The sequence below is a fragment of the Brassica oleracea genome, chromosome C5, assembly GCF_000695525.1.
Source record: "Brassica oleracea var. oleracea cultivar TO1000 chromosome C5, BOL, whole genome shotgun sequence".
Taxonomy (NCBI): Eukaryota; Viridiplantae; Streptophyta; class Magnoliopsida; order Brassicales; family Brassicaceae; genus Brassica; species Brassica oleracea.
The window spans coordinates 13,130,751-13,150,705 of record NC_027752.1 but is presented as its reverse complement, the minus strand read 5'-3'; the positions used below and the strand labels follow the sequence as shown (position 1 = coordinate 13,150,705).

At 32.8% G+C, this 19,955-nt stretch overlaps 1 long non-coding RNA gene and 1 pseudogene across 3 annotated transcripts; one reads left to right on the top strand and one right to left on the bottom strand.

The window, feature by feature from the left end:
• Nucleotides 1-7,034: 7,034 nt before the first annotated feature.
• LOC106293615 lies at nt 7,035-9,013 on the top strand. 3 transcript variants are annotated; one of them, XR_001260561.1, is made up of 5 exons: nt 7,035-7,374; nt 7,556-7,612; nt 7,703-7,802; nt 7,903-7,992; nt 8,094-9,013. It is a non-coding gene; the product is annotated as an uncharacterized LOC106293615 (long non-coding RNA). The 3 variants fall into 3 exon arrangements; XR_001260562.1 differs by having other exon boundaries at nt 7,036-7,374; nt 7,909-9,013; XR_001260560.1 differs by having other exon boundaries at nt 7,037-7,374; nt 7,903-9,013.
• Nucleotides 9,014-15,517: 6,504 nt separating this feature from the next.
• Nucleotides 15,518-18,317, bottom strand: LOC106344113 (annotated as a pseudogene).
• Nucleotides 18,318-19,955: the final 1,638 nt, after the last annotated feature.

Here is a 19,955-nt window from a genome sequence, read left to right as displayed (position 1 = left end):
ACTATTATTTTCGTAAACGTAACTTTTTAAATCTAAAACACTTCATATATGTATTGATTTACATGTCTTTTAGGGAAAATCCAGCTAGTCAATCCAATACATTAAAAATCTGGGTTTGTTTTAGTTGAAGGCATTTATGCAGTAGCCAAAATCGTTAAAATCAGAGTAAGCGAATTCAAACTTACTAAAACGAGCATTTAAAATACTTTTAACCACCAAACTATAACCATTTGATAATTGTGAAAAATAAGTATTGGAATTACTGTTACGACTGGTTCTGCGTATATGGATGATGGACTCTTTTGTGTTAACCTCTTTGTGGTCAGATAATTAAAGGAAAAAGGAAATAGTTTGCACGTTATAGATATCTCTTATATATTAATTGAGAAACGTTACAATATTTTTTTGTACCCACATGTCATCACTAAAATGATTCTTAGAATCTTTAGAGAAATATGTTGGTCTATCTAATATATAATAAACTTTTTATTGAACTAACCATAAATATATTATTAATGTGCTTCATTATTTTCTTAAATAAAATTACGGAATTGCTTAATGTGGCTAATATATATATGACATTTAATGATTTTGAATAATAAATATTTGATAAAAATAAGTGTATCTTATATTTGTTTAATTTTAAACTATTAAAATAAATTAAACAACCATATTAACCATATAATAAAAATTTAGATTTTTTGTATATGTTATAATTAAATTTTTAAAAACAAATATAAATTACTAAAATAATTATTTGAATTTACTGTGACTAGGAAAAAATCTACTCTGGAAAGGTGCTAGGTTACACTTATATGATTATCTAATAGCGTTGACTTTCGTGGCTTGACTGTGTTAGGACATCTCCAACCTCACTCTATTTTTTACTTTAAAATAGAGTTTAAAGTAAAAATGCTCCAATGGTACTCTATTTCTCACTCTATAATAAAGTGAAAAATAGGTTTAATCCAGATATAGAGTAACTTATATTTTTTTTGTTCATCACTCTATTTTCTACTCTAAAATAGAGTACCATTGGAGCAAACTCAAACTCTATTATGGAGTTACTCTATTTTAGAGTAAAAAATAGAGTAAACCATTGGAGATGGTAACAGATAGAAAGACAAACCGGTTGAGAAATTTGTTTCAAAGACCAAAACTGGTTGAGAGATTTTTTTTTTTTTCTGAAAAACGGTGGAAAGATTTCTGATAGTATACAAAAATATGCGTTAATACGATACGATATAAAATATTGTTATGGCTCTGGAACTAAAACAACCAAATGAATCAAAAACTAACAATGGTTTCGTTTAGTCGAGAGAATAGAGCAGAGAGGATGAGTAAAATAAACTCATTCTTATTAATTCAACTACAATGTACAACTGATAGTATTTATACTCTATACAGGCTCGTGTACTCCTATATAACTCAATTTACATGTATACAATCAACATAAGCTGTACAATACATAGTATATGATAATAGAGAGATCATCGTCATGGTGAAATGGGAAGTATAAAGATTATTGAGATATTTTATTGACACATTGGACCTTGGTGTATTCGAAGCGACGGTCTAGAAACTGTTAGAGGTTGATTGTTTATGGTTTTTCAAACAGTTTTTGGTTTTTTGGTTTTTTGTTTTTTTTTAAACCAAAGTTTTACCAATCAAGATTTTGAGAAAATAAATTCTCTAGAATATAGGAAAACCAGCTTTTGTTATTAACTACCTATTTTCAAGCAAAAGCCAAAAACCATATTTTTTTTTGGTTTTCTCAACAATGCACGCTGGGCTTTGTATTTTTTTCTTATTAAGATATTTGTATATTTTATGTATTAATATAATAAAAATTAATAAGAAAAGACTAAAATGATAAAATAGTAAGTAATAAAATATTTTACATTTAATATATGATATGAAAATATAAAAAATTCTTATACCAAAGAATAAAATTAACATATTTTTTTAATTTCAGAATAAACCAAAATACATATTTTATGATTAATATATATAATTAATTTTTTATTTATTGATTTAGTATGTCACCTTTATTAAAAAATAATTTACATAAAAATCATATTAAAAACAATAATTAGATAAATAAAAAATCAAATTTAGAAGAACCAAATATTCACAGAATAATCACATAACTAATATCTAAAAAAAATCCAAATACTGCCATAAAAACTAATATTCTCAATGTATTATACAATTACTATATTGTAATTAATTTTTATATAATAATATTGCATAAATTTAATGCATTTTTACCATATTAAAAAATTTTAAGTCTGTTAATATAAAATGTAATTATTCATTTTCTATGATCATATACACTTTAAAAATCCAGATATCGATATTTATTTTGTAATACTGGAATTTCATAAATGTTATTCAATATTGCCATATTTTATAAAAATATAATTACATTTTATTTAGTTTGTTTTGAAATTTTAATTAGTTATATCGATATAAAATTAAATGTAATTATATATGTAGCTAGTAGTTTTTAATTTATAACATTTTTTGTTTTATATAATAATATATTTAATCACTATTCAAGCTTTTGAAAAAGATAAAATCTACTACAAAATCAAAAAACAAAAACTAAAATCTAAAAACCAAAATCCAGAAATTAGAAACTAAAATCTAAAAACCAAGGAAACAATCATCACCTTAAGTTTTTTCAAGCAAAAAAACTCTTCAATAGACACTAGTAAGTAATTTGATGGTCGTCCCCCTTCTCTGTACCTTGGAAAAACCCTAGCCGTCAAGAGAAAAAGAGAGATTTTTTTTTTTAGTTTCAAACCAATGGTCGGAGGCTTCTATAGCTCCGACATCGGCTTGTTTGATTCGCTTTGCTTCTTTTTCTTTGATTTGATTTATTTTCTATCACTTGGTTTGTTTGATTGTCAATTTATTTTAAACCTGGCAACATTTTTTATTGTTTTTTTGTATGTTTCTTACAAAGGATTTGGTAAGACAAAAACTTCGGTTCAATTGAACCGTTTACAAAAGGTAATTGACAGATCTACTGCAGATGGTGTCTTACTGGCTTCAATCTTTGATGGTTCTTCATTTGATGCTGATGGAGTTCTTGCTGCAAACTATGGTTACTTCGAAAGGTATCATGAAATTCTATGGAATGGTAATCTCTTTGACTATTATTTTCAATAGAGCAATATAAAGGGTTGTCTTGTCTCTGGTGACTCCTACTGGAGTATTAAAAAGAGAGTGGCAATCATCCCCAATTCAGTTTGAAACGTGGTATTTTTGAATTAATATGAAGATTATCTCCCTTGAGATTCAACTATTCCAGAAGCAAATATAGAGTTTTTATATGAAAAATCTTTGGTCATCCATACGCAAGATAGATTTATATTAGTTTACTTTTGATCCCTACTGGTGTATCATTTTTCTATATTTGTTTTGCTAATTTTCATTGTTTAGAATTTTTTGCCTAAAAGGTTTAATAATACAATCGAAAAAAAGACACTAGTAAGTAATTTATTTTCATTGGCCAAACCATTCCAGACATATGTTTAATCGACAGTTAAAACTTCGTTACCACATGTATAAACATCAGTACCAATGTTTTTTACTAGAAAACATCCCTGATATAATCGACCTATTCTCCTATCCAAATTCCTATCTTCTTCCTTTATTCAAAATTATCTCTTCATAAAACTAACAATCTCAGACAATAAAGGTGCATAAGACAAAATGTAGTCTCGGACAATGAGGGTTTATAACATTGTGGCGTAATATTTATCACGGTTGAGTTAGAATTTATTTTGGCTTAAAATTGTAAGTTCATGTGTATTATTTGTAAATGTCTCCTTGTAGATAATATTAGTATAATCTAATTAATTAATTTGGGGTTCTATTTTTTATCTACTATTACAAATTGTCATTTAAATTATGGACCATTTTAAAAATATATTAATATTGAACATAGTCTACCTCATCCGTTAACGCTCCATAGAAAATATATTCGTATTCTATCAGGATGTTAACTAACTTTTGTAACAATTGTATTTTATATATAATTACTAGGGCAGGTCCGTTCTACGCACGGGATCTGATGTATTGGTTTTTATTAATATATAATTTTGTATAAATTTTCTTATATGTTAAGATGGGTGTGAGTATGATTATTCTGTCTACACCAAATTTCAATTGTATAGCTAAAATGACTGAATTCTTACTATTGTTGCTGTTTTAATTAAAAGTTGTAAGATTTTATAGTATTTTAAGTATTATAAAACTATAAAATACATAAATCAATTGAAATCGATCAAAAGAGACAGAGATTGAGTTCTCAAATACCATTGTATCTTTTTGGGGATTTATAAAATAGTGGAAAAGAGGTTTAATTTAGAAGAATCTTTTTCGAAGTTAATATAGTTGTTTTCGACAATGTTAGTAATTGCTATTATTAACAATTGTTTTTTTCGTATTTATGTTATAATGAGTTATTATGGGTACTTTATCTATTGTTAAACAACAATTTTTTTATGCGGATTTTTATTATCAATCTGCGCTTACTGCTTTGTTGTTATTTTATTTTTTTCTACACTTGATCATAAAAAAAAATAACAAAAAGTTCATTTTTGATGGATCCTTAATAAGATGATTACTCTATTGCATGGTAACCTTAATACAGTAAAAATCTATAAATTAAGAATATTGTTGCTATAGTATTTTATTAATTTATAGAATTATTGATTTAGAAAAACTTTCCTTTTTAGGTTTTATCGTTGAAATGGACTTTTCAAGGGTCCAATAATCAAATCATCATAGTAATTTCTAAGAGTTTTGAATCAAAGAGAATTCATGTTTTCAATTAAGCTAAATGCAATCAATAAGATGAGTGGGTTCAATCAATCTAACAGGTTTCTAAAGCAACTAAACAACAACTTTCAATCAATTGGAATAAGGAGGAATCATGGGCATAGGATTTTGATTTCAGATGACTAAGATTAAATCTAAAATGGCAAGGTTTCAATCAACACATTCTCCTAAGTCTAGATATCAATTCTAAGCAAGTTCTCTTCCAAGATAAAAGCTCATTTACTCTCATGATCAAACATCAAATTCCTTTGGTTTGTGTCAATCAAGCAATCATTAAGGATAGATCATTCAACTTTCCTAACTCCCCTAACATCAAATCCCTTTGGTAGGGTAAGCTAAGAGCTTGATGAGTTGGCTCAGACATTTCATCGAACACCTTCCGGGCAATGAAATGTCTAGAGTTCTAAACCAGAATGGCCAACTCAAGCTTAGCATTAAGATCACTCAATCAAGCAAAGAAACACATTAATCTACTCTAAACATTTTAGATCATCACTTAATCATCCTAAATCATCCTAACCCATGAATCCAAAGATGACTACTCACTCATAATCATGGTAGACACTAGATCATTAGTTGATCCAAATCTAAACATGATTAATGGTCAAAGTAATCAAGCAAAGATAAAAAAATTATGATCAAGATTAGATCTTTCACCCAAAAGTGGCTTTTGATTAGATAGAAAACAAGATAAGATCTTAACATTAGGTTTAGAGAGTATTTATATGACTTCTATAACCTAGTGGGCTCAGTCAACAACCTGAAAGGCCCAAATAAAACATAAATTTTCTATCAAAAGAAGAGAAACACGTGCGGGTTGATGAAGTCGCTCCACCAAGTTGCTCTGCTTCCAGAGCGGGTGTCTCACCTCGCTCCGAGAGGTCGCTCCGGCTCCCTGCTTCATTTCTTCATATTGCGCGCGGGTTGATGACCTCGCTCCGTCTTGGACGCTCTGGCTCTCGAAAGTCATCGACGAGAGGTTGAGTTCGGAGCGGGTACCTCACCTCGCTCCGAGAGGTCGCTCCGGCTCCCTGCTTCATTTCTTCATATTGCGCGCGGGTTGATGACCTCGCTCCGTCTTGGACGCTCTGGCTCTCGAAAGTCGTCGACGAGAGGTTGAGTTCGGAGCGGGTACCTCACCTCGCTCCGGGACGTCGCTCCAATCGCTTTGTCCGCAACTCCATATGGCGCGCGGGTTACTGAGGTCGCTCCCACTGCCCGCTCCAGCTTCAAAGTTCGTCGACCAAGATGCATAGCTCAGAGCGGGTGCCACACCCCGCTACGGGATGTCGCGCTGCCTTTGTTCTGTGTAGAGCGGGTGCTCTAGGTCGCTACGAGAGCCCGCTCTGATACTCAACTCGTCCAATGATCATAATTCACCCCTTTTTGGACCACAATGTCTCCAGACTCCTCCAAAAACTCCAAAGGATACTCCAACACCTAATAAATACTTATGTATGCAAATGAAACCTAAAGATGCCTAAATACTAATCTAAATGATTCAAAATATGCAAGAATGAATGACTAAAACAATGCAAATATGCAAGATATCAACCGTGCATATACATTAATTTAATTTTAGAAAATCAATTTTCTATTGTTTTATTTATTATTTGATGTATATAAAATATTTTTTATAGAATTTAAAAGTTTTTGATATTACTTTTATTAAATATTATCAAAATATATTGAAATATTAAAAAATAGAGGTTAATTATGGTGTGAGTATGAAATAAACAATACAATTTTTTTTGTTTGTACTTATATTAAATATATATATATATATATATATATATATATAACTTATATTTTTATGCGATCATATATATACAAATTATTATCTTAGTATCATATGGATTTATATCATATTTTGAATCAGTACAATTTTTTTTTTTTTTTGACAACAAGACATTCACAGACTCAAATTGACTCTGTAAACCAAATCGGTAACTCCGCATCCATGTGAATACGAAAGATCAAAGATTTGTTAATTTATTGAATATTAATCTATAGAGTTTCTACCATATCTATAATAATAAATGAGAGTTTTGTCTCTTCTTAGGCTTCCACATCAGCAATTAGCATGGGAAAAATCTGGACACGTGTCATTACTTAATAAAGACCGAAGTTTCATGTGCGTTAATGGGCTCTAAGAGAAGTTTAGGAAGTTATTAAGCCCATTTTCTGTAAACCTAGCAATCTCCTTCTAGCCGTATGTGACCTTTCGCAACCTCTCTTCAGCTTAGTTCTTCGTCACTGCTCCTTCTGTTTTGAAGACTATGGTGCATCCCCTTCCCAATAACTACATCAGTAATAATCGAACAACACAGTTACAATTTCAAGATGACCCTCTCTTCATCCTCTCCTGCTTCGCTGTATATATATGGAGCTCAACCCTTACACGAAGTCCCGATTATCACTCCTAATCACACAAAAACCACATCAGCAATTTCTCAAAAAGGCTCCAAATCTATCGTCGCCAACCTTCCAACTGTTTTCTCCCAATACGTTGTCGCTGGTGTAAGTCTGAGGGGAAGATGATTTTAAACTGTATTTTTTCATCTGCTCATATATTTAATTTGATCAGATATCAGCTATGATCTTTATCTGTGAAGAATCCCCTTTTTAATATTGTATTCATTGGTATGTGTTATATGTTTTGTATCAAGATCATGTTTCAAACATAATTTTTGGTTTGCAGGATTGTGCTAATTAATTAGGAGCAGATCTTCTACCAAAGATGCATGGTTATGAAGAAGTAAGATTTGTTTAGTGATTTTGTTCGAATTTGCTACATGATTAATAAACATGATTTTCTGTTTCTATTGCACAATGGCGACTATTACAGTTATTATGGTGGATCAGACAATGAGTATGAGGATGAAAAATTAACTCCAAAGGAAGACTGGAGTATCTTGAATTGCGCCAAAAGGCAACGAGTCCATCAGGTAAGAATTGGGAAAAGGATGTGTGAATGCTCAATTCCAGTTTCATATATCAAACGTTAAAGAATATTGATTTCATTTCTGCTGACATCTCTTTGTTTAGTTACAGGTTGCTTCCATCATTGAACTCATAAGATCTAACCATGCCTTCAATGTAAATTGTAATGCCGAGTTTAAGCAGAGCTTTGAAGAGGTGTGGTGTATAACTGACATCTGTATTTCTTATGATTTCTATGTTTCTTTATTTCGAAAATGATCTATAAGATTGAGCGTTTTTTATCCGCTTACGTGTAGCTTATCTATGTTATCTCAAACTATTTACGGTGATCTTTGAATGATAAGTCTCCATCATTGTCAATTTATGGTATGTTTATTTCAATTGAACTTTTATTCAAAAAAATTGACTACTTTTTGTTCTCGACCTTATCTTTATAATTTCGTAATGCAATTTTGTACTTTTATAATTTCAAGATCAAAACTTCAGCACAGATTTCTGAATGGGGGAACAATATTCTTTGACCAAGAAGAGTGATATTCGTCGGTGGACTTCAGCAGGCCAACCGGTTGTGTGAATATGTAACGATGATGAAATTTATGGAAGAAAGTTGGCAAAAGAAAATGAATACTTTGCAATCCAGTATGCCCATTACAGAGAGAAGACTAAAGGCCGAGGATTCAGATAGAAACTTGGATGCATCTGAGAAGGCTAGCGATGTCTACTGATTTCTCTAGAAGTGGTGTGACTGCAGGAGGACCCTTGGGAGAACTAGAAGTCTGGTTGTGGGATTAAGTGTGATAAAGCCGGTTAGCAAAAGTATTCAGTAAAGAGATCAAGTGTGTGTTGATGAAACTGAAATCTGGTAAAGTGGAGGTACACTTGAATCTGTAAAGGGATCTTGGGATGCTGAAAGAAATGTTTGAGACATGGAAAAGGTATTATATGGAGGAAGACTGAGGGAAACAAAACGATACTTAGCAAATTTGGGAGTGAAGAAACTGGTGGTTCAGTGGAGAAGATGAAGATGAAGTGGTGTGAGAAGTTGAGGAGTACCAGATACAATGACCTGTTTTTTCCTCGAGATGCAAATCTTTTTTTAACACGTTTTGTGTCATATGAGGTTTTGGTTTTGTTACTGATAACGGTTAAATAGCTCCATCGTACTAAAAAGACTCACGTTTCAGTAAACTTTTTAATATTAAACATGTATCTATAATGTCAGAGGATCCAAAATCATGTGGACACCGGTGGTGTGAATTGTTTTTGTTATCTCGAAAAACCAATGAATTTCGAAATCAGATTCTTAAAGACTTTGTATCATATTTTAGAACTACATTTTAATTTTTATTTTAGAGAGAGTCTAAATTCTTATGTATATATGTTCACATAAATTCAAGCATATAACAAGCTCATGCTAAAAATTAAGAAAATATAACAAATCATGGAACTTTCATAACATAAATACTTTAAAATACTTTTACGTAGAGATTAAGAAAATATTTAACAATTTATTCAAAAAACAATATATATATATATATTATATTATTGCCGTTTTCCTTTCATGCAACTTGCATAACATAAATATTTTTACGTACAAATGAAACAAATTCATGTATTTAATAATTTATATTGCCGTTTTCCTTTCTTTTTCTTTTATATGAAATATTATTTTTAAAAGTAAAAATATTCAAAAACTAGAAAAATAAAGATTTACAATAAACAAGTATCATCTCATAGTTGTAAACCGTTATTGTTAATTTGGTTACGAAAATTGCAAAACTCTTCAAAAGATATTTATCATATTTATATGAAAATTTTGCTCAAACAAAATGTTCAATTATACACATACGACATTAGTAAAGATTTTAAATATATAAAAGATGTATCAAAATAATTTATATAAATAGTTTCAATATTAAAAATGGGAAAACAAAAGACTCTAATTAGCCAAAATGAAGGAGTCCTAAATACATATGAAAAATTTATTTTTAGATTTTACAACTATAGTTTTAGTTTTCATTGATGTAAAATTATTTCAAAAATTTAAAATCACTAAATATAAAGTTGTAGAAAAATTGATTTTAGAGCCAAAATATGTTATTTTTAAGATTTTGGGTTGTACCTTTAGATTTTTTTAATAAAATTTGATTCTTTTGATTTTATTGATGTAGAACACCGACAGCTATCACCAATTACTTCATAAACCACATAGTCATACCTTTTCAAATTTTAAATAGAAAAAGTAAAAATATTAATTCTCATGAGAAAACAGATTAACTTTCGGATTTTTATAATTAATTTTTATTAAAAATTACTTAATTATACATGCATAGATAACTAATAAAAGTTCAACAAATGCTAAAATAATTTACAAAACATAATTAGTAAAACACTAAAAATTAAAAAAAATCATTATTAATTGGAAATCTAATATAAACGGAAACAAATATATATTATAAGCATCATTTATTGTTAAATAATATATATATTAATGATTTTTTGTGACATTATTAAAACTATTTATATATTACTTTAAAATATATCTTCTTATGATTTTATCACAATATATTATATTTTCAGTTGATTTAGCTTGGAAATGGATTAATTTATTATCATGATTGTAATAATAATAAAATTATACTCTTATAACTAAAAAAAATATTAATTATTCTTACTTTAGATTTTTCTCAACTATATCAAAGTGAAATAAAAATAAAATGAAGAAATATAAATCATTACATTTTTATTAACTGTTTAATTTAATAATTTTGTGTTTTCTAACAAAAAAAATGTTAGTGGTCTTTTCAACTTAGACCAACAAAATTTAATAAAATTTACAATTTGATTTTAGAAAGAAAAAAACATATTATATTTATTAATACAATTAAAAGCAAATTTCCAAAAAAATATAAAGTACTTTTTTCCGATTAGTGAAATTAAAATATTTTTTATCAATAAAATAAAAATATATTTCAATATAAACTCATCCGCCCGTAGGGCGGGCCAACCACTAGTTAGTAATAGATTATTGATTTTTATTTTGTTAGTGAGCAAAATTAGAACTTTCTAACTCTGGAAGGGTCGTCTTTTTTTCTCAAGTTGACATTTCTAAATTCAAATGTCTTTTTGATTACTTAACATTTATTACTAATTTATAATTTTAATGAAGTCATATATATACAAATTATTATTTTATTATCGTATCGATTTATATCATATTTTGAATCGATACAATTCAAAACCAAAAAAATGTTAATTTATTGAATATTAATTTATAGAGTTTTTACCATATCCGTAATAGATTATTGATTTTTGTTTGGTTAGTGAGCAAAATTAAAACTTTGCATTTCTAACTTTGGAAGGATGGTCATTTTTTTTCTCAAATTGACATTTCTAAATCCACATGTCTTTTTGATTACTTAACATTTAGATAAAAGTATCTTGGTTTATGATAAAAGTATTAGTTAACATCTTGGTTTATAGTAATTATATCATAAATTGCATTTTATACGTTATAGGGAATATTTTTCCCCCGAGAGCCTATAATATTATGTTTGAGCAAGCGGTGTGTGTATAGAGGAAGTTTCATATGGTTTGGCATCTATATTTCTATTCTATTCTCATACAGATCAAAATACATGGAATTTTTGCATTGTTTTTCTTTTCTTGTTGTACATATGATCCTCAAAGGCTTAACCAATTGTGAATCTTATTGAGATTACACTAACATATAAAAATATTATTGGTAACATTCCAGATCGTTAGCGAAATACATAAAGCACCTGTTTAGGCTAGAAAAATGTTTCTAGCTACATTTTTCTGAGCTATTACGATTTCTTTTCTTCCCAGCTGCTTCTGCGCATCATTGTTCTTTGCTTTTTCTTTTTGATTCTGCTCAAAATGGTGTTGGGATGCACACCTTCAATAACATGTATTCCAAACCCCAAAATATCAGAATAAGAGGCTTCCTGAAAATTAAAAGACAATATCTTCAAGGAGAAGGTCTACATAGGATAGAGGGGAGTAAAAGAATTCTACCTGGAGTAAACTCCATTTGCTGTAGATTCTTGCAACTTCTTATTTCCTCATTTGCATGTCGACTATAATAGACTGACTCTGCACACCACCAACACTGCATAGGGCTAAGATTACACCAGTCATATCAATGATATTAACCTGACATCAATCAAAAGCAAAATTAATTAGGATACAATGTGATATAAGCGGAAAAAAAAACCAAGAATCAAACACTAAAGGTCAATCAAATCACCAAAACCAAACGAATCTGAGAAGTCAACAATCACAAAACGGCAAGATAAATTTATCCTTATCAGTACTTACCAATTGATCTGCAAGCATTAAAATAGATTTGAACGTAAACATCCGATTGCAGAGGTTGAATACGTACGTCTCCAAGCTCGTCCCAAAAAGGTCAAGCCAACAGAGGGCAGAGATAGTGGGTTGAAAATTAAAATTCATATAAATGACCAGAGAAACCAACTCTCTTCCCCACATCTATAATAGTATTTACGATTCATAGTGTAGTTGAGAAGCCTCGTCTTCGTAGGTTCCTGTGTGTCATAAATGCAACAAAAGATCAATTAACAATAAAGGAACAATGAAACATGACCATCTACAGCAATGAAGTCTTGCTAATACTATCAAATTCAAACAAAAAGTCTCAAAATTGAAACGTTTCTCAGCAAAAAAAAAACACTTATTTAAATGAGAAACCAAAACTGAGCTCATAAATTATACCAGCTTCACAGCAGCTTCTTCTTCTCCAGTTTGGATATTGATCTTTATGATACACAGAAAAATCAAAACTTTATCAGTCCAATGCAAGAGCTAAAAGCTGGAAGATGTCAATCTGAGTGATTCGTTGTTTATAACTAAATAAAGTTCCACCACTTGCTCTGTACTAAAAGTCTAATCAATAAATTTTGATTCATCTCGATTCATGATCTCTGCAAAGAAATCAAAATAACAATCGATGAATTTTGTGAATATAGGCTCTCTCTTATCTTACTGATTTGTAGGTGATGTACTTGAGGATACTAAATTGAGAGAGTATTTGCTACTAAATAAGTAAATATGAAAGCATAAGGCCTTAGCTATACCTGTTCATCAATCAGTAGCAACTCAAGCCCGATTAGGACGTTGTGCTCCCTGCTTCCCGCTAGTGGATAACACAGAAAACCAACTTCGACGGATCTCCTAGGGCTGGTTAGACATCATTGAAGAGCAGTGATGAAGGATGAAGGACCCTTGCCGGTGATTTCGTACGATCCGTTAGCAGCGTAAAAGTTTTTAGCTTGAATTTTGTGAGGATGAGTGAGAGAACAAAACAGAATTAAAAAAAATTAAGCAAATCTCGTTTTAGTGTTTTCACAGATTGTGAGGATATTGTTCAAGTGAAGAAAGCTAAAATTTTCATAGGTGATAAATAGACCGCCTTGCAGAGAGATAACTCACAATCAATATCAAGATCGTGCTACACGTTGCTCTTTGGAGTTAAGAAGGCGATAATGGTGTTGAATCTGTAACTCTGGCGGTTTCGTTTGAGTGCAGTAGAAAGCTAAACGACGCGAGAGGAGACAGACAAAGAGATTCTCCATCACGATTTCAGTAATTAAAACAATCAAAACACCGTTGACTGTGTGAGAGATAACGCAGGAAAAAAATTGATAGGTAGCGAATTTGGAAGAAGAACAGAAACCCTAGAGCTTCATGTGAGTTATCAAATTTGGGCCTTTCGAATTAGTTACGTGGCTGACGACGTGGACGCCCTAGGAGAGAAGTAAAATGTTCATAATATAACGTTTACACTATACCAACATATTAATAAATATAATTTTTGATTGATGTAGATATTTTTCTATATGTTACAAGACTTCTTTCAGTTAGAGTTAATCAGATCAGCATCCATTGCTCTACTTATAGCTGTCAACAAATAACTTCATCCTTCATGAACATAAATCTATGACTGCTACACATACGTTCACTGACGTCAACGAACCGTGGTGTTATACATTTGTTCTGGTGTGAATCCAACTAGCTCCTTCGTTTACTCCCGAGGTTTAAAACTATGAGGATGAAATCATGATATGCTTCTTCAGCTATATTACTAAACTAGGTTAAGATCCGCGCCTTGTGCGGAATAAATATTATATATAAAAATTATTTTATGTATTAAATATTTTTACATATTATGAAATAATAAATATATATTGAATAATTAAAATTCAGCAACAATTAAATATATAATTAAATTGGTGCGAACATATAAATCAATTTTATTAATCTAAAAAATATTTTTTAATATTTGATAGGATATGTAATTAAATTTAAATGATACTAACATATATAGTATATTTTAGTATATTTTTTAATATTAATGTCTATTAAATGATGCTTTCTACTCATATAGTTTTTTTTGATCATTTGTATCTTTTGTAGAAAAAAAATTAAATTACTGATAACAAAATTTTAATTGTGGGATTAATAGTTTTAATAATTTATAATTTTAAAAAAATAAGTTGTCAATGTTCGTTTAAAATTTTTACCAAAAAATTGTTCATAGTAAATTTTGAAACTAAAAGATTTATGTATTTTATAAAAAATATGATAGAAGATACACTAATTTTTATCAAATCTTTATTATTCAAAATCATTAATTGTCATATATACTTTAGCCACATTAGGCAATTCCGTAAATTTTATTTAAGGAAATAATAAAGTACATTAATAATGAATTTATTGCTAGTTTAATAAAAGGTTTATTATATAATTAGATGGACCAACATATTTCTCTAATGATTCTAAGAATCATCCTAATGATGACACATGACTACAAAAAGAAGTTGTAATGTTTCTCAAATAATATATAGGGGATCTATCATTTTGAAAACAAAAACATATATCAAACAGTCCAACTAATGAAACATAATAATTACTTCAAGCTCTATTCCATCTATACTTCAAACATAATAATTACTTCAACCATTGAGATACTAACATTGTATAAAATGGAACTATTTGTGTATGTTATTATAGTTTCGAAATTGATTTCAACTGCTTTCAAACACAAATATATGATAATTAAAATTGATATTATCAAAAATTCTGAAAATATAAACAATTCTAACAATAAATAGTTACCTTACTGATTATACTTAAAATCTAAAAAACTATACCAAGAGTCTAACCTGCGTTAAAATCATGGTGATGTGAAAACAAGAAGTAATTCTCTTCTTCTGATTACTTTCGAAAATTCCATATTCCTATTCAAATCCAAGAGCTTGAATTGAATTCAAAATTTTATCGGATTCCCAACATTGTTATTTAAACCAAACCAAAAACCAAAATAATTAAAATCCAAACCAAATCCAAATTCATAAATAATTGAACGGTTCTTATATCTTTTGAACCAAAAACAAAAACTATAACGGAATCAACACCAAACTGAAAATCATAAAATACAATCTGGAAGCAAACCGAAGCAAACCGAAGCGCCTAAACTATAACAGAATCAACACCAAACTGAAAATCATAAAATACAATCTGGAAGCAAACTATCCTAGTTTTGATTAAAAAGAGGAAATTGGTGGTCTGTTCTTTTCATTTAATTGAAAGTAATAGAAACCACATCATAACTATGAGAAATTTGGAATTATCATAGAAGCTTTATTTATCAGGGAAATTTATATGGAAATCTGGATAGCGTAATAATACTGGCCCAAACAATAAGGTCAATAACATGATGCATAGAACTGCAACAAACTTACATATGGATTAAAGGAAACCATGTAACCCATAGAAAAGACAATGGAAACATGATTTAAATGAAATTTCAATAGCCAAAGAATTCATTCGAACCTTGGAAATTAAAAAGGACTAGCACACGAAAAATAAAAAGATAAAACATCAGATGAGACTTGGTATCTTATTTATGAATTATATAGAACGAGTTTAATAATACGAAGGTGGGGGAGGAGATTTGTATTCGGCCTTTGGAGATGGAGAATATGTTGGTGGTGGTGGAGATGTGTAGACATATGGTGGTGGTGGCGATTTGTAGTCGACCTTTGGTGAAGGAGAGTAATACGCTGGTGGAGGTGGTGAACTATAGACATAAGGTGGTGGAGGAGATTTGTACTCAACCTTTGGAGAAGGAGAGTAATACTGTGGTGGAGGTGGAGAGCTGTAGACATATGGTGGTGGAGGAGATTTGTACTCAACCTTTGGGGAAGGAGAGTAATATGGTGGTGGTGGTGGAGAGCTGTAGACATATGGTGGTGGAGGAGATTTGTACTCAACCTTTGGGGAAGGAGAGTAATATGGTGGTGGCGGTGGAGAGATGTAGACATATGGTGGTGGAGGAGATTTGTACTCAACCTTTGGGGAAGGAGAGTAATATGGTGGTGGTGGTGGAGAGCTGTAGACATATGGTGGTGGAGGAGATTTGTATTCAACCTTTGGGGAAGGAGAATAATACGGTGGTGGGGGAGGAGAGCTGTAAACATATGGTGGTGGAGGATATTTGTACTCAACCTTTGGAGAAGGAGAGTAATATGGTGGTGGTGGTGGAGAGCTGTAGACATATGGTGGTGGAGGAGATTTGTATTCAACCTTTGGAGAAGGGGAGTAATACGGTGGTGGGGGTGGAGAGCTATAGACATACGGTGGTGGAGGAGATTTGTATGTGGGCTTAGGGGAAGGAGAGTAGTATGGTGGTGGTGGGGAGCTGTAAACGTATGGTGGTGGAGGAGATTTGTATGCATGCTTAGGAGTAGGGGAGTAGTATGGTGGTGGTGGAGAACTGTAGACGTACGGTGGTGGTGAGGATTTGTATGCATGTTTAGGTGAAGGCGAGTAATAAGGTGGGGGAGGTGGAGAATGGTAAACATATGGTGTTGGAGAAGGAGAGTAACATGGAGGAGGAGGTGGACAAACACAAACATGTGGGTGTGGTGGAGATTTGTATACCACCTTAGGTGATGGTGAATAGTATGGTGGTGGTGGAGAGTTGTAAACATATGGTGGTGGTGGTGATTTGTATACATGTTTTGGTGAAGGAGAGTAATAAGGTGGAGGTGGGGAGCTGTATACATATGGTGGTGGTGGAGATTTGTAAGCGGGCTTGGGAGAAGGCGAGTAATATGGTGGTGGGGGAGAACTGTACACATATGGCGGTGGTGGTGATTTGTATGCTGGCTTAGGGGAAGGAGAATAGTATGGTGGTGGAGGAGAACTATAGACATATGGTGGTGGAGGAGATTTGTGGTTTGGGTGACGGAGAGTAATAAGGTGGTGGTGGGGAGCTGTAGACGTATGGTGGGGGTGGAGATTTGTATATGGGTTTGGGTGAAGGCGAGTAGTATGGTGGTGGTGGTGAGCTGTATGCGTACGGAGGTGGTGGAGACTTGTATGATGGTTTGGGTGACGGAGAGTAATAAGGTGGTGGTGGGGAGCTGTAGACGTATGGTGGGGGTGGAGATTTGTATATGGGTTTGGGTGAAGGCGAGTAGTATGGTGGTGGTGGTGAGCTGTATGCGTACGGAGGTGGTGGAGACTTGTATGATGGTTTGGGTGACGGAGAGTAATAAGGTGGTGGTGGGGAGCTGTAGACGTATGGTGGGGGTGGAGATTTGTATATGGGTTTGGGTGAAGGCGAGTAGTATGGTGGTGGTGGTGAGCTGTAAACATACGGTGGGGGTGGAGATTTGTATATTGGTTTAGGTGAAGGTGAGTAATATGGTGGTGGTGGAGATTTGTAGACGTAAGGAGGTGGTGGAGATTTGTAATCAACCTTTGGAGAAGGTGAGTAGTATGGTGGTGGTGGAGAGTTGTAAACATATGGAGGTGGTGGAGATTTGTATGCGGGTTTTGGAGAAGGTGAATAGTATGGTGGTGGTGGAGAAGTGTAGACGTAAGGTGGTGGAGGAGATTTGTAATCGACTTTAGGAGAGGGTGAGTAGTACGGGGGTGGTGGTGGTGAGTTGTAAACGTAAGGGGGTGGTGGTGGAGAGCTATAGACGTAAGGAGGTGGTGGAGACTTGTAGTCTACCTTAGGAGAAGGTGAGTAGTATGGTGGTGGGGGTGGAGAACTGTATATGTAGGGTGGTGGTGGTGGCGAGCTATACACGTAAGGAGGTGGTGGAGATTTGTAATCCACCTTTGGAGAAGGTGAATAGTATGGCGGTAGTGGTGAACTGTAGACGTAAGGAGGTGGTGGGGATTTATAATCCACTTTAGGAGATGGCGAATACATTGGTGGAGGTGGAGGAGAACTGTATACGTAAGGAGGTGGTGGAGACTTGTAGTCAACTTTCGGTGCAGGAGAATTGTACATTGGTGGTGGTGGAGAGCTATAAGTGTAGGGCTCATAAGAAGCAGCAACCATTGTTGCCATGATTACAAAACCAAGAGCATAAACGAGATGGGCTGAACGCCCCATCCCGGGATAAGATGTCATTCGTAGTTTGATTGCTTCTCCAACACTTCACTGAGTTGGTTTTTGTTTTCGTTTGTATGGTTCTACATTACTTGTGTGCATGCCTTTATATAGGTTCTGGGGTTTTACCATTTTTTTCTATTTGTTTAGCTTGCATCTCAGTAATCGTGGAAGCATGTCTGCGTCAAACTATCGTGAAACGTGCAAGAACGTGCATCAAATGTCAACGAGCAGCTTGTTATTTTTATTCTTGCAAGTTCGTGAAGGAAGATGCATATCATTGTTCAATTATTTTGTCAACGACCCAATTAATTTGTTTCTTATTCTTCTTTAATGATTTTTTCCTTTTCTTATTCATTTTGGTTGGAGAAGTTAGTTGAACTTTTCAAACTTGGAACCAATTTCAAATATTCGAGGCTCGTAAATTTTTTTTTTTACTGAAAAAAATAAAATGGTACGATGCTCGTATGTCCGTCCATATTCCCATTTTTTCTCTCTGATTGATACTAAAAGTTACTACCGTTTGGTTGACATAACAGGAGCAGCAGGAAAGTTTCTGGTTTGATAACTGGTTGGATATAGAGCGTTTGATTACATCATCTCCGATATATTCTTCTATTTTTACTTATAAAATATAGCTATCTAAAATAGAGATGTGTTTCTCCAATGTATTTTTATATTTTTATCTCTAAAAATAATATTTTGTTATAAATCAATTGATGGATGTCCATAACCTGCTCAGTTTATAACCGACCCATACACTTAGAGAGAGAGACGGCCCAACCCTAGAGAGAGAGAGGCAGCCACGGCGGGGAGAGAGAGAGAGAGAGAGAGAGAGAGAGAGAGACGGCTTACTTTAGTTAGAGAAAAAAAAACCATATTTTCTTTTCCCTTTATGTTTATGATTTGTAATCTTTCAATATTATGTCTTTCTATTTATCTCTTTGTAAACTCTCATATATAAGGGCACCATAAAAGCTTACGGTTCAAAATCCTTCAGTTTACAACACGTTATCAGCACGATAGTCTCTAACACCCTGAGCCTAAAACTAAATCCCTAAAACCCTAAAACCCTAAATGAAAAGGAATCTGCCTCGGAACTTCGAAGAGGCCGTTCTCCCAAACCGTGAGGACCCAGAAGACGATCAAGATATCAAATCGAAGCCCTGGCCGAGACGAATCAGTCAGTGTAAACCGCTTGTCGATCTGACCACCGACGCGCCCTCACGCACAGATACAGTGCGTGCCGATTTGCTTTGGAACCCTAATCCGAACCTGACGATACCGACGAATCCTAATCCGTTCGTGGCTCCGTTCCAGCTCGTGTCCACCTGATCAGCTCCAGCCCCAAGGCGTTCCTGATCCTAGACGAACTCAGCTCCATCCTACATCAGGACAGCTCGCGATCCGACAGCAACAGCTCCCGTTCGCATCAGAGCCGCTCGCGATCCGATTGAAGCAGCTCGTGTCCCAGCCAGCTCGTGTCCCAATCGTGTCTAAGCTCGAGGTTTATTCTTGGTGGTCCGGTTTCTACAAACAACTAAACTAAAGATGTCAAAAATCAACAACCTTGATTTTGCTGCCCTAAATCTATCTGGAGACAATTACCTTCAGTGGGTGCTCGATGCTAAGATCATCCTGAAATCCAAGGGACTCGGTGAGTGTATCACCGAGAATAATAATGCCAATGAAAAGGATCGTT